Here is a 13769-nt window from a genome sequence, read left to right as displayed (position 1 = left end):
AAAAATAAAAAATAAAATAAAAATAAAAATAAAAATAAAAATAAAAATAAAAATAAAAATAAAAATAAAAATAAAAATAAAAATAAAAATAAAAATAAAAATAAAAATAAATAATTAAATAATTAAATGAACAAATAAATAAAATAAATAAAATAAATAAAATAAATAAAATAAATAAAATAAAAATACAAATAAATAAAATAGCATCACAGGCTGATGCAGTGTTACAAAAAAAGTTCTGCAACTTTTAGCGAAAGCTGCTGCAAAATCCTCGAGAGACTCAAAAGTGGCGATACGCAGCGTTCAGCCACTGATGAAGGGTTGACAGAGTTTGTCTCCATTCAAGTTACCGCCCTACCTCGCCACTCAAAATGGCGGTGACACCGCTATAGCAAACACAAACTATGTTGGCAACGTAAACAGCCGTCATGCGAGGCGCGGCTCACTTGGAATCCGGCGGGGGAACGCCGAAGCCAGTTTTTTTTTTTTTCTTCCCCCCTCAAGATGGTGGAAAAGTTTCACTCGCTGTCTCCTTCCAAAACCGACATTCCAGCGGCGCCAACTATAATGATGGACAATGACACGTAATTACTAGGGGTAGTGAACACGAGAGTTCCAGATCAGCAGTATCTAGGAGGGTTCTGGAAAGTCTGAGCGGGAGCGGGGGGACGGCGGCCAACATCCAGAGCGCCGCGCTGATGATCACAGTCGAGCTCGGAAAGAGAGAGAAAAAAAAATAAACGTCGGAGCCGCAAGTTTAATGTTGTGTTTTTGCCTCGGCTTGTACTGAAATGTGTAGAACCAACATTTGGGTCGTGTGCGAGCCACGTGCACTAAACTGTGTCTCCAACACTTTCTTTGAAAGTTGGTGTGTGTGTGTGTGTGTGAGTAGCAAACATCACCTGCATTTTTTTTTTATTTTTTTTTTTCAAACTATCATAAATTACCTCATCAGTGACTGAAATTAACACAATTTTTCATGCTAATTAGCTTCTCCTCTTTACTTTTAAACGGGGTAGCACCTGTTTGGGGGCGGGGAGAGTTGTGTGTGTGTGTGTGTGTGTGTGTTGGGGGGGGGGGGGTCGGGTCTTAGATTGCACCGCAGCCGCATTTAATCACAATTTTAATTAAGCATGTTGGTAGATGTGTGAGAGAGGCAATTATAATGCAGATGAATGATGATTTTGCTGCATTAAACTGTTTTGTTTCTTCGTTAGGGTGATTGCATAAACGCTGCTCAGTTTTTATCTGCCGTAATTTTGTAATTGTTTCGCCAAACGGGAGGGAGAAGAAGAAGAAAAAAAAAAAAAAAAAAAGAGAAAACCTCACCAAGTTCTTTGCCTCTTTTTGATCCAGTTAACCCTGTAATTACCACGGCAACAGGGAGAGGATTTACTATCTTTCTTCCCCCAAAAACAATTAAGAGTCCCCGCTTGTCAATCATCCTGAGGGTTTTGTTGTGTGTGTGTGTGTGTGTGTGTGTGTGTGTGTGTGTGTGTGTGCAACCGTAAAACAAACAGTTAGCCAATGAAATGTCTCCACTTTCTTAGTCGAGCCGGCCCAGCACAGATGGGTTGTGCTGGCATCAGCTCCCGATCTTTATACGCTCGTCAAAGTATCATCGGGTTCCACGACGGCGCCTTCGCACGCCTTTACAGCGCTGGAACTTTGCTTTGAAATGAACGTAAAAAAAAAACAACACACATCACTGTGGCTTTACAGAGGCCTCTTTTTTTGTGTGTGTGTGTTTGTTTATTGCAGTCATTTATTTATTTATTTTTTTGGGCCGGCAGCTGCTTTTTTTTTTTTTTTTTCAAGAATGGCTTTTACACACTGACAGAAACCGTCAGCTCAAAGTGGGTTCCACAGAAAACATGGTCAGGAGAAAAAAACTCCCAGAATCCCTTAGTTTGTATGTCCTACGCAAAAACTCTAATCCCACGGAACGCCTCTTTCAGTTTGTCCGGAGAGAGCATGCAGGGGACAGTCTATGCACACACACACACACACACACACACACACACATTTCTGCCAGTGGGTGCTTGGTGTGTGTGTGTATTAGTGTTGTCCCGATACCAATATTTCCAATATACCAATATATACCAGTATTTTGGTACTTTTCGGTACTTTTCTAAATAAAGTGGACTACAAAAAATTTCATTATTGGCTTTTTGTTAACAAAATAATCTTAGGGTACATTAAACATATGTTTCTTATTGCAAGTTTGTCCTAGTGTTATAACAATACCAATATTTTGGTACAGGTACTAAAATTATTTCGATATTTTTCAATATTTTTCAATATTTTTCAATATTTTGTCAATATTTTTCAATATTTTTCAATATTTTTCCATTATTTCCGGTACTTTTCGGTACTTTTCGGTACTTTTTTAAATAAAGAGGACCACAAAAAAATTTCATTATTGGCTTTATGTTAACAAAATAATCTTAGGGTACATTAAACATATGTTTCTTATTGCAAGTTTGTCCTAGTGTTATAACAATACCAATATTTTGGTACAGGTACTAAAATTATTTCGATATTTTTCAATATTTTTCAATATTTTTCAATATTTTTCAATATTTTTCAATATTTTTCAATATTTTTCAATATTTTTCAATTATTTCCGGTACTTTTCGGTACTTTTCGGTACTTTTTTAAATAAAGAAGACCACAAAAAAATGTCATTATTGGTTTTATGTTAACAAAATAATCTTAGGGTACATTAAACATATGTTTCTTATCGCAAATTTGTCCTAGTGTTATAACAATACCAATATTTTGGTACAGGTACTAAAATTATTTCGATATTTTTCAATATTTTTCAATATTTTTCAATATTTTTCAATATTTTTCAATATTTTTCAATATTTTTCCATTATTTCCGGTACTTTTCGGTACTTTTCGGTACTTTTTTAAATAAAGAGGACCACAAAAAAATTTCATTATTGGCTTTATGTTAACAAAATAATCTTAGGGTACATTAAACATATGTTTCTTATTGCAAGTTTGTCCTAGTGTTATAACAATACCAATATTTTGGTACAAGTACTAAAATTATTTCGATATTTTTCAATATTTTTCAATATTTTTCAATATTTTTCAATATTTTTCCATTACTTTTCGGTACTTTTCGGTAATTTTTAAATAAAGAGGACTACAAAAAATGTCATTATTGGCTTTATGTTAACAAAATAATCTTAGGGTACATTAAACATATGTTTCTTATTGCAAGTTTGTCCTAGTGTTATAACAATACCAATATTTTGGTACAGGTACCAAAATTATTTCGATATTTTTCAATATTTTTCAATATTTTTCAATATTTTGTCAATATTTTTCAATATTTTTCAATATTTTTCCATTATTTCCGGTACTTTTCGGTACTTTTCGGTACTTTTTTATATAAAGAGGACCACAAAAAAATTTCATTATTGGCTTTATGTTAACAAAATAATCTTAGGGTACATTAAACATATGTTTCTTATTGCAAGTTTGTCCTAGTGTTATAACAATACCAATATTTTGGTACAGGTACTAAAATTATTTCGATATTTTTCAATATTTTTTCAATATTTTTCAATATTTTTCAACATTTTTCAATATTTTTCAATATTTTCCAATATTTTTCAATATTTTTCCATTATTTCCGGTACTTTTCGGAACTTTTCGGTACTTTTTTAAATAAAGAGGACCACAAAAAATGTCATTATTGGCTTTATGTTAACAAAATAATCTTAGGGTTCATTAAACATATGTTTCTTATTGCAAGTTTGTCCTAGTGTTATAACAATACCAATATTTTGGTACAGGTACTAAAATTATTTCGATATTTTTCAATATTTTTCAATATTTTTCAATATTTTTCAATATTTTTCAATATTTTTCCATTATTTCCGGTACTTTTCGGTACTTTTCGGTACTTTTTTAAATAAAGAGGATCACAAAAAAATAGCATTATTGGCTTTATGTTAACAAAATAATCTTAGGGTACATTAAACATATGTTTCTTATTGCAAGTTTGTCCTAGTGTTATAACAATACCAATATTTTGGTACAGGTACTAAAATTATTTCGATATTTTTCAATATTTTTCAATATTTTTCAATATTTTTCAATATTTTTCAATATTTTTCAATATTTTTCAATATTTTTCCATTATTTCCGGTACTTTTCGGTACTTTTTTAAATAAAGAGGACCACAAAAAAATAGCATTATTGGCTTTATTTTAACACAAAACCTAAGGGTACATGAAACATATGTTTATTATTGCAATTTAGCCCTTAAATAAAATAGTGAACATACTAGACAACTTGTCTTTTAGTAGTAAGTAAACAAACAAAGACTCCTAATTAGTCTATGCAGTAACATATTGTGTCATTTATACACCTATTTTTCTGTCTACATTATGAGGGACAAACTGTAAAAAAATATTATTAATCTACTTGTTTCATTTACTGTTAATATCTGCTTATTTTCTCTTTTAACATGTTCTATCTACACTTCTGTTAAAATGTAATAATCACTTATTCTTCTCTTCTTTGATGCTTTACATTAGTTTTGGATGATACCACACATTTGGGTATCAATCCGATACCAAATAGTTGCAGTATCATACAATAAAATATAACACCTAATAAACCAATAATGATATGGTTAAAAAATACTGATGTGAAGGGTAGGTGTCGCGCTGTTTTTTCTTTTAACATGTTCTATCTACACTTCTGTTAAAATGTAATAATCACAGAGCAATGCATCATCAGAGAGGGTGTTCAGCATGGTTCGAAAAATGGTGACAGAGAATAGAACAAGGATGGACAATTCAACCCTTAACTCAACAATGAGTAGATGAGTGTTATGTGTGTGTATATGTGTAAATAAATGAACACTGAAATTCAAGTATTTATTTTATATATATATATATATATATATATATATATATATATATATATATATATATATATATATATATATATATATATATATATATATATATATACATCTAGAATTTACTGAACATCAAGTATTTCTTATATATATATATATATATATATATATATATATATATATATATATATATATAGGTATAGCTCGGTTGGTAGAGTGGCCGTGCCATCAACGTGAGGGTTGCAGGTTCAATCCCCGCTTCCGCCATCCTAGTCACTGCCGTTGTGTCCTTGGGCAAGACACTTTACCCACCTGCTCCCAGTGCCACCCACACTGGTTTAAAGGTAACTTAGATATTGGGTTTTCACTATGTAAAGCGTTTTGAGTCACTAGAGAAAAGCGCTATATAAATATAATTCAATTAAAAAAAAAAAATTCAATATATATATATATATATATATATATATATATATATATGAAATACTTGACTTGGTGAATTCTAGCTGTAAATATACCCCTCCCCTTTTAGCCACGCCCCCAACCACGCCCCCGTCCCACCCCGACCACGCCCACCACCACCTCCCTCCCCTCACCTCCCGAAATCGGAGGTCTCAAGGTTGGCAAGTATGCTCCGGAGCCACTTATACCCCGAAAATCACGGTATGTGGTTTGTGACATTTTTTATCAAGCAAAACGGACCAAATTCCATGAAAGTTAACAACAACAACAAGATTAGTTTTTCAAAAATTATTTCAAAGATTGAAAGTTGCCATCAACCCCACGTGGGTGCTCGGCATTGTCCGTGGGTGCTTGGGCCCCGAAGCACCCACGGGATCAGCGCCTATTATTAGGCAATTATTTCATCCGCAACCGCATGACAAAAGTCGTCAACCATCCGCATCCACCCGAATTAACATTTAATCAACACCGCACCCGCCCGTTGTTATATATCTAATATAGACGATGCAAGGCATTAGTGAGGTTATAAAGCTTTTGCCTGTTAAAGAAAGGAGACTGATCCAATGCAGCAATCATCTGGGAGCCGCGCTGAGCGCACCTCCAAGCGCGTGGAGGTGCGATGTCCCTCGCACCCGGGCTTGCGCTCCGAGGCTTCAGCGCCATCCATTTTCAGGGCTAGTTGATTCGGCAGGTGGGTTGTTACACACTCCTTAGCGGGTTCCGACGTCCATGGCCACCATCCGGCTGTCTATATCAACCAACACCTTTTCTGGGGTCCGATGAGCGTCGGCATCGGGCGCCTTAACCCGGCGTTCGGTTCATCCCGCAGCGCCAGTTCTGCTTGCCCCACCCCTTTCGTGAGCGCACTGCGCGCGGAGTGACCCCTGTTACGCGCCCCCCGGCAACGGGGGTGGCGGGCAGGTAAGCTGCTTACCTGCTGCGCGTGACGCCGGCCGCGGCGAAGGCGGACGAGGCGGGGTGTCGGTGCGGTGGGCGCGGTGGTGACCCTGGACTTGCGTCGGGCCCTTCTCGCGGATCCCCTCAGCTACGACTCCCGGTGGGGCCCTCTCGGGGGAAGGGGCCTCGGTCCCGGACCCCGGCGAGGCGTCCCTTCTCCGCTCCGTAAAAGTGTCCATCTCTTTTTTTTTCTTCTTCTGTTGTGGCATATGCAGCAGGTGCCTGCTCGTTTTTTCGTATGTGGGTAACAACATTTAACTATGTATATATATTTCCCAATTGGTTTAACTGCCACCCGCCTGAATCTATTTAAAATCAAATTTTTTTTAATTTCAACCGCCCGACCCGACCCCCGGATAAAATCTCATTTTTTTTTATTTCAACCGCCCGAACCGCGGATAATCCGCGGACTCCGCGGTTGTGTCCGCAAACCGCGCATCTCTAGCGCCTATGCACACACACACACACACACACACACACACACACACACACACACACACACACACAACTTTCCCTTCAGTCACCCTGAGGTGCATCTCTCAGGGGCGCTCCTCTCTGAATATTAGCAGTGACTGGCTGGAGGTAAACAGAGCATTAAATCCTGCAAAAGAGGCCAATATGTGTGCAGGACAATGGCCCGGCCCGGCATCTCCGAGTCTTTGTTCCGAGCTTAACAAAACTCTGCCGTCACACCGCTTTCCCTCAATGCTGGCCTGTCGAAACAGCCATCAAGCCGTCAGAGTGCATGCAAAGCCGAGGGCAGGGGGGGGGGATGCAGGAGGGGAGTCGGGGAAGAAGAGAATGATGAAGCCTGTAGACGAGGAGTAAGGTGGTCCACGGAGCGGCCGAGGAAGAGGAAAGGCAACCGTTAAACTATTTGCAAACAGGTGGTGGGAGAAAGGCGGTGGTGGGGGTAGGGGGGGAGAAATTAATCAAAACATAATCACACTCCCACGCAAACCTTAATAAGAATATATGGCAGCAGTGGGGAGGAAGAAGGGTGTGTGTGAGAGTGTGTGTGTGTGCATGGGGGGATGCTGTGTGACGTGGCGCAGACAGAAATGGAGCAGCCAGATTCACTAAAAGTTTCATCAAAAAGTCCTTATCTGCTTCCCTCCGAGGGCCATGGCGAGGTTCAAGGGGGAAAGTGTGTGTGTGTGTGTGTGTGTGTGTGTGTGTGTGTGTGTGTGGAAGAGAGACAAAGAGAGACAAGGCCTGGCAAACATACGGTAAAAAAAAAAAGAAATATGAAAAGTCAACTAATTGACTCCCCAACCCCACATTGTTCCTTCAACTCAGTGAGATGCCACGCTCGCACATTCGCCAGCTAACATCAAATTCCTCTTCGCGCTCGCCATCTCAGAAGGCGCCGGACTTTTTCCGACGGGTAAAAATGCACGACTTTCGCTCTCACGGTCGTATAGTGCAGTGTTTTTCGCCGCTAGTGTAATAATAAAAGATGTGCGGCAGCAGTTTTTATGGATCTAACTAAAGCATTTGACACAATTAATCACAATATTTTAATCAAAAAACTAGAACGATATGGCATCAGAGGGTTAGTCTTAAACTGGATAAGAAGTTATCTAATGAACAGGAAACAATACGTGAAGCTAGGCGAACACACCTCTACAACGCTAAATACAGGTAAAAGCCAGTAAATTAGAATATTTTGAAAAACTTGATTTATTTCAGTAATTGCATTCAAAAGGTGTAACTTGTACATTATATTTATTCATTGCACACAGACTGATGCATTCAAATGTTTATTTCATTTAATTTTGATGATTTGAAGTGGCAACAAATGAAAATCCCAAATTCCGTGTGTCACAAAATTAGAATATTACTTAAGGCTAATACAAAAAAGGGATTTTTAGAAATGTTGGCCAACTGAAAAGTATGAAAATGAAAAATATGAGCATGTACAATACTCAATACTTGGTTGGAGCTCCTTTTGCCTCAATTACTGCGTTAATGCGGCGTGGCATGGAGTCGATGAGTTTCTGGCACTGCTCAGGTGTTATGAGAGCCCAGGTTGCTCTGATAGTGGCCTTCAACTCTTCAGCGTTTTTGGGTCTGGCATTCTGCATCTTCCTTTTCACAATACCCCACAGATTTTCTATGGGGCTAAGGTCAGGGGAGTTGGCGGGCCAATTTAGAACAGAAATACCATGGTCCGTAAACCAGGCACGGGTAGATTTTGCGCTGTGTGCAGGCGCCAAGTCCTGTTGGAACTTGAAATCTCCATCTCCATAGAGCAGGTCAGCAGCAGGAAGCATGAAGTGCTCTAAAACTTGCTGGTAGACGGCTGCGTTGACCCTGGATCTCAGGAAACAGAGTGGACCGACACCAGCAGATGACATGGCACCCCAAACCATCACTGATGGTGGAAACTTTACACTAGACTTCAGGCAACGTGGATCCTGTGCCTCTCCTGTCTTCCTCCAGACTCTGGGACCTCGATTTCCAAAGGAAATGCAACATTTGCATGGTTGGGTGATGGTTTGGGGTGCCATGTCATTTTGCACACCAGTAATTATAGTCTGCAAATGGTGTGTTGTTGTTGAGCTCGGCGGAGTAACCGTGTAATACTATTCCATATCAGTAGCCGGTAGCTAATTGCTTTGTAGATGTCGGAAACAGCGGGAGGCAGGGTGCAGGTAAAAATGTGTCTAATGCTTTCTTTCTTTCTTTAGTTTATTTGGAACATGAACACACTTACATCATAATACATCACGCAATTTCATATCATTTCATTTTACGTCATGCCCGAAAAGGAGTAGGAAGAAGCAAAGCTTATTTAATCCTACCCCTTTCCCACTTCAAAGCGTTTACACATATATAGAATCATTTACTGACCTTTTTATATAATAAAATAACATCTATGAATTAGTATACAACAGTTTTGTAATATGTAATTAATTAATTAATTCAGTCATTATTAACATACTGAGATGAAGAATATCTTATTTTCAATAAGGTTGAAAGTATTTCTCATAATTATTCTTCTTTGTACTCTGTAAACACTATTATTTTGAACAACCTCAATCAGTACAATTTTTAACTTCTTTACTTAATCCATTCCATCATTTAATTCCACATACTGATATGCTAAAATTTCTAAGTGTTGTACGTGCATATAAATGTTTTAAACTGCTTAAACCAAAAAATAAACAAAAAGTGAGTGCCCCTAAGAAAAGGCATGGAAGTTTAGGGAAGGCTATGCAGAACCAAACTAAAACTGAACTGGCTACAAAGTAAACAAAAACAGAATGCTGGACGACAGCAAAGACTTACCGCGGAGCAAAGACGGCGTCCACAATGTGCATCCGAACATGACATGACAATCAACAATGTCCCCACAAAGAAGGATGAAAACAACTGAAATTTTGTTGATTGCTAAAACAAAGTAGATGCGGGAAATATCGCTCAAAGGAAGACATGAAACTGCTACAGAAAAATACCAACATATTATTATTATGATGATCAGTATGCAGCCCAAAGCTCCCAGTCTGTGGAACGCGCCCCCTGACCACCTGAGGGCACCACAGACTGTGGATGCTTTTAAAACGGGCTTAAAAACCCTTCTTTTTAAAATAGCCTTTTTTTTTTAGATATATACATACTAGTTTTAGCTATTAGGCTGTACTAGTTTTTATTTTTATTTATTTTTATTATCTTTTTATTTTATTTTTTTAATACACTATAGCACTTTGAGGTTGTTTGCTCAATGTAAAGTGCTTTTTTTTTTTTACAAATGAAATCTATTATTATTATTATTATTATTATTATGATAAGTATGCAGCCCGACACTCCCAGTCTGTGGAACGCTCTCCCTGACCACTTGAGGGTACCACAGACTGTGGATACTTTTAAAAATAGGCTTAAAAAAACCTTCTTTTTAAAAAAGCCTTTTTTTTTTTTAGATATATATACATACTAGTTTTAGCTATTAGGCTGTACTAGTTTTTATTTATTTTTATTATTTATTATTTTTATTTTTCAATACACTGTAGCACTTTGAGGTTGTTTGCTCAATCTAAAGTGCTTTTTTTTTTTACAAATCAAATCTATTTTTATTATTATTATTATTATTATGATCAGTATGCAGCCCGACGCTCTCGGTCTGTGGAACGCTCTCCCTGACCACCTGAGGGCACCACAGACTGTGGATGTTTTTAAAACGGGCTTAAAAACCCTTCTTTTTAAAAAAGCCTTTTTTTTTTTAGATATATACATACTAGTTTTAGCTATTAGGCTGTACTAGTTTTCATTTATTTTTATTATCTTTTTATTTTTATTTTTTAATACACTGTAGCACTTTGAGGTTGTTTGCTCAATGTACATCCGAACATGACATGTCAATCAACAATGTCCCCACAAAGAAGGATGAAAACAAACTGAAATATTCTTGATTGCTAAAACAAAGTCGATGCGGGAAAATTCGCTCAAAGGAAGACATAAAACTGCTACAGGAAAATACCAAAAAAAAAGAGAAAAAGCCACCAAAATAGGAGCGCAACACAAGAAGTAAAACACTACACACAGGAAAACAGCAAACAACTCCAAATAAGTCAGGGTGTGATGTGACAGGTGGTGACAGTACACCTACTTTGAGACAAGAGCTATAGTCATGCATGCTTGGTTATGATTTAAAGTCGTACGCAACGACTTTTTACTGTCAACTGAGTTTCGTTTTATAATGATTTCTGCTGGTGGTGTGCCTCTGGATTTTTGTCAATGCAAAAATTGTGCCTCAAAAAAGGTTGAAAAACACTGAAAATAATGAAATTCCACCACATAGTGTATTTGCAAAAAAAGCTGAAATGACTAAAATCTGCTAGCCAAGAAAATACAACAATTATGCTCAACAAAAGAGGATGAATATAATCTCGGAGAAAAATGTCATTTTAAAACATTTGTACACACGCACAACACTTAAGACCTTCAGTATATCAGCATGTACACTGCAAAAAGTGAAATGTAAGTCAGATGAAATATCTCAAATAAGGCTGATATTTGCTTATTTTCTGTCCGATAAGATAATTCTTCTCACTAAGCAGATTTGATGTTAGAGTGTTTTACTTGTTTTAAGTGTCCTAAATGATCTCAGTAAGATATTACAGCTTGTTGCTGAGATTTGATGACCTATATTGAGTAAAACATGCTCGAAACTAGAATATCAAGTTTTGCAAAGCTGTGTCATCAACAACTGCTTTTTTAAAGTAATATTTTTTTATTTCAAGCATGAAAAAAAAAATCATGATGCCGAGCGCATATCATTATGTCAAGATAATGGCACTAGCATTTACTTATTTAAGAATATTTTTCAACATATTGAGAAAAAAGGTCTCATATTTGTTTTTTCTACCAAGAAAAGTGCACTTGTTATTAGTGAGAATATACTTATTTTAAGGTATTTTTGGGTTCATTGAGGTTAGCTAATTAGGGCCCACATGGCCCATTGCATAAGGACTTCGGGAGTCCTTATGCAATGGGACATAAGGACCTATTGAATTTCTAAGGTTTTATAATTATTATTATTATTCTTCCGCAACTTTGCGCTGTAATTTGACCCTCTTAGCATGCTTCAAAACTCACCAAATTTTACACACACATCAATAATATATGGCAAAACTTTTTATCAAAAAACCAAACCCCAAAACTCAAAATTGCGCTCTAGCGCCCCGTAGGAAAAAAAAAAACTAGACTGCCCGTAACTCGCACTAGGAAGGTCGGAGAGACATGAAACAAAAACCTCTATATAGGTCTGACTATAAGACCTAGTTTTCATAATTGTATATCCTCGGGCAAAAATCAACAGGAGGTTGGCAATTCCCCCTTCAAGACAAAAAAGTACTAAAAACAGTCACTTTTGCCTCTTTGAGCTGTAATTTGACCCCCTTAACATGCTTCAAAACTCACCAAACTGAACGCACACATCAGGACGAGCAGAAATTGCGATCTAATGAAAAAACCTAACCCCAAATTTAAAAATTGTGCTCTACCGTAATTTTTTAATAAAACGCAGAAAAAACTGCTCCTTGGGAAAAAAATTGACAAAACTGCCTGTAACTCCCACTGGGAAGGTCGGAGAGACATGAAACAAACACCTCTATGTAGGTCTCACTTAGACCTACATATCATATATTAACAACCCCCAGCAAAAACCAACAGGAAGTTTGCAATTTCCCCTTCAAAACAACATTTTTTTATAAACCGGTCACTTCTCTTCAAACATTATCTCCTCCGAGCGCGTTTGTCGTATCAGCTTCAAAATAACACAGGAGAGAGATTGAACCCTTCCAAATAAAAGCTCCGGTTTTGATTTTATGAGCCTTCAAAGAACCGCTGCGCTGATGCTGCTGCGCTGATGTTTTTTTTTAAGATGGCTGCTTAAAAGCAGGAAGCACCAACGTGCCCACACAATGCAGACAAGGTAGGTACACTAGACAAAAGTATTGGGACACTTCAGACTAAAAGTAGACAAATGTATTGGGACACTTGGGACTAAAACTTGACAAAAGTATTGGGACACTTAGGACTAGCACCTGCCAAATACGCGGGCCCGACCAATGCTGCTTGCAGCTTTAATTTTTGTTGTTATTACTTATGGAGTATATTGTGACTAAATTGAGAACAGGAAGTGAACAAAAGTGTTTGATTGATTGATTGATTGATTGAAACTTTTATTAGTAGATTGTAGGTTAGGGTCCGTACAATTGACCACTAAATGGTAACACCCGAATTAGTTTGTCAACTTGTTTAAGTCGGGGTCCACGTTAATCAATTCATGGTAAATTCATGTTAGCGACTGCTATGTGAAGGAAAAGGGGGCAGGATTAAATAAGCTCTGCTTCATCCTACTCCTTTTCGAAGCATGAGAAAATGGAAATTGTGGTGCGTCATGTTGTATGCATGCATGTTTCGAATAAACTCAAACATTTTCAAATTCTTAGTTTCCAATTCAACCATCTCAATTCTTTCTATTCCGACAACGGTCCCTTGAAAAGAAGAAATAGGCAAATAACGTGCGGATTGAAACATGTTTGAAAGTACACAAGCACGACCATTCTTACTGTGCCAACGATGAGTCAAACACATCCGTCTGGATCCGCACGAGAAAGCCAACCGGGGTGTTATTTGCCGGCACGATGCCATCAAAACCAAAGCAAAAAAAAGGTAGCGGACGTGATTATTTCTAGACGCGTCACCAGTTGCTGCAGCTGTTTGGCAAACACGATAACATGAGCCAAACTTATGGGCGCTTCAGGAGGCGTCGTGGCAGATGCAGCTGTGGAAACACATCCGCCACACGACACCTCCGCTCAGGACGGGCTAACCTCCTCCAACCTCCGAGGACTAAGCTACGAACAACGGGAGACCGGGCTTTCTGCTCCGCCGCTCCCAGTCTGTGGAACGCTCTCCCTGACCACCTGAGGGCACCACAGACTGTGGATGCTTTTAA

The 13769-nt window shown here is 37.7% G+C and overlaps 1 protein-coding gene across 2 annotated transcripts in view; it reads right to left on the bottom strand.

Annotated features, from left to right (window-relative positions):
- The window catches only part of zeb2b (zinc finger E-box binding homeobox 2b), a 225372-nt gene that overhangs the window by 193548 nt on the left and 18055 nt on the right, over positions 1–13769 (bottom strand). The window lies entirely within an intron of this gene.

This window comes from Nerophis lumbriciformis, linkage group LG28, assembly GCF_033978685.3.
Source record: "Nerophis lumbriciformis linkage group LG28, RoL_Nlum_v2.1, whole genome shotgun sequence".
Taxonomy (NCBI): domain Eukaryota; kingdom Metazoa; phylum Chordata; class Actinopteri; order Syngnathiformes; family Syngnathidae; genus Nerophis; species Nerophis lumbriciformis.
The sequence above is the reverse complement of the archived record's forward strand: the minus strand, read 5'-3'. Positions and strand labels throughout refer to the sequence as shown.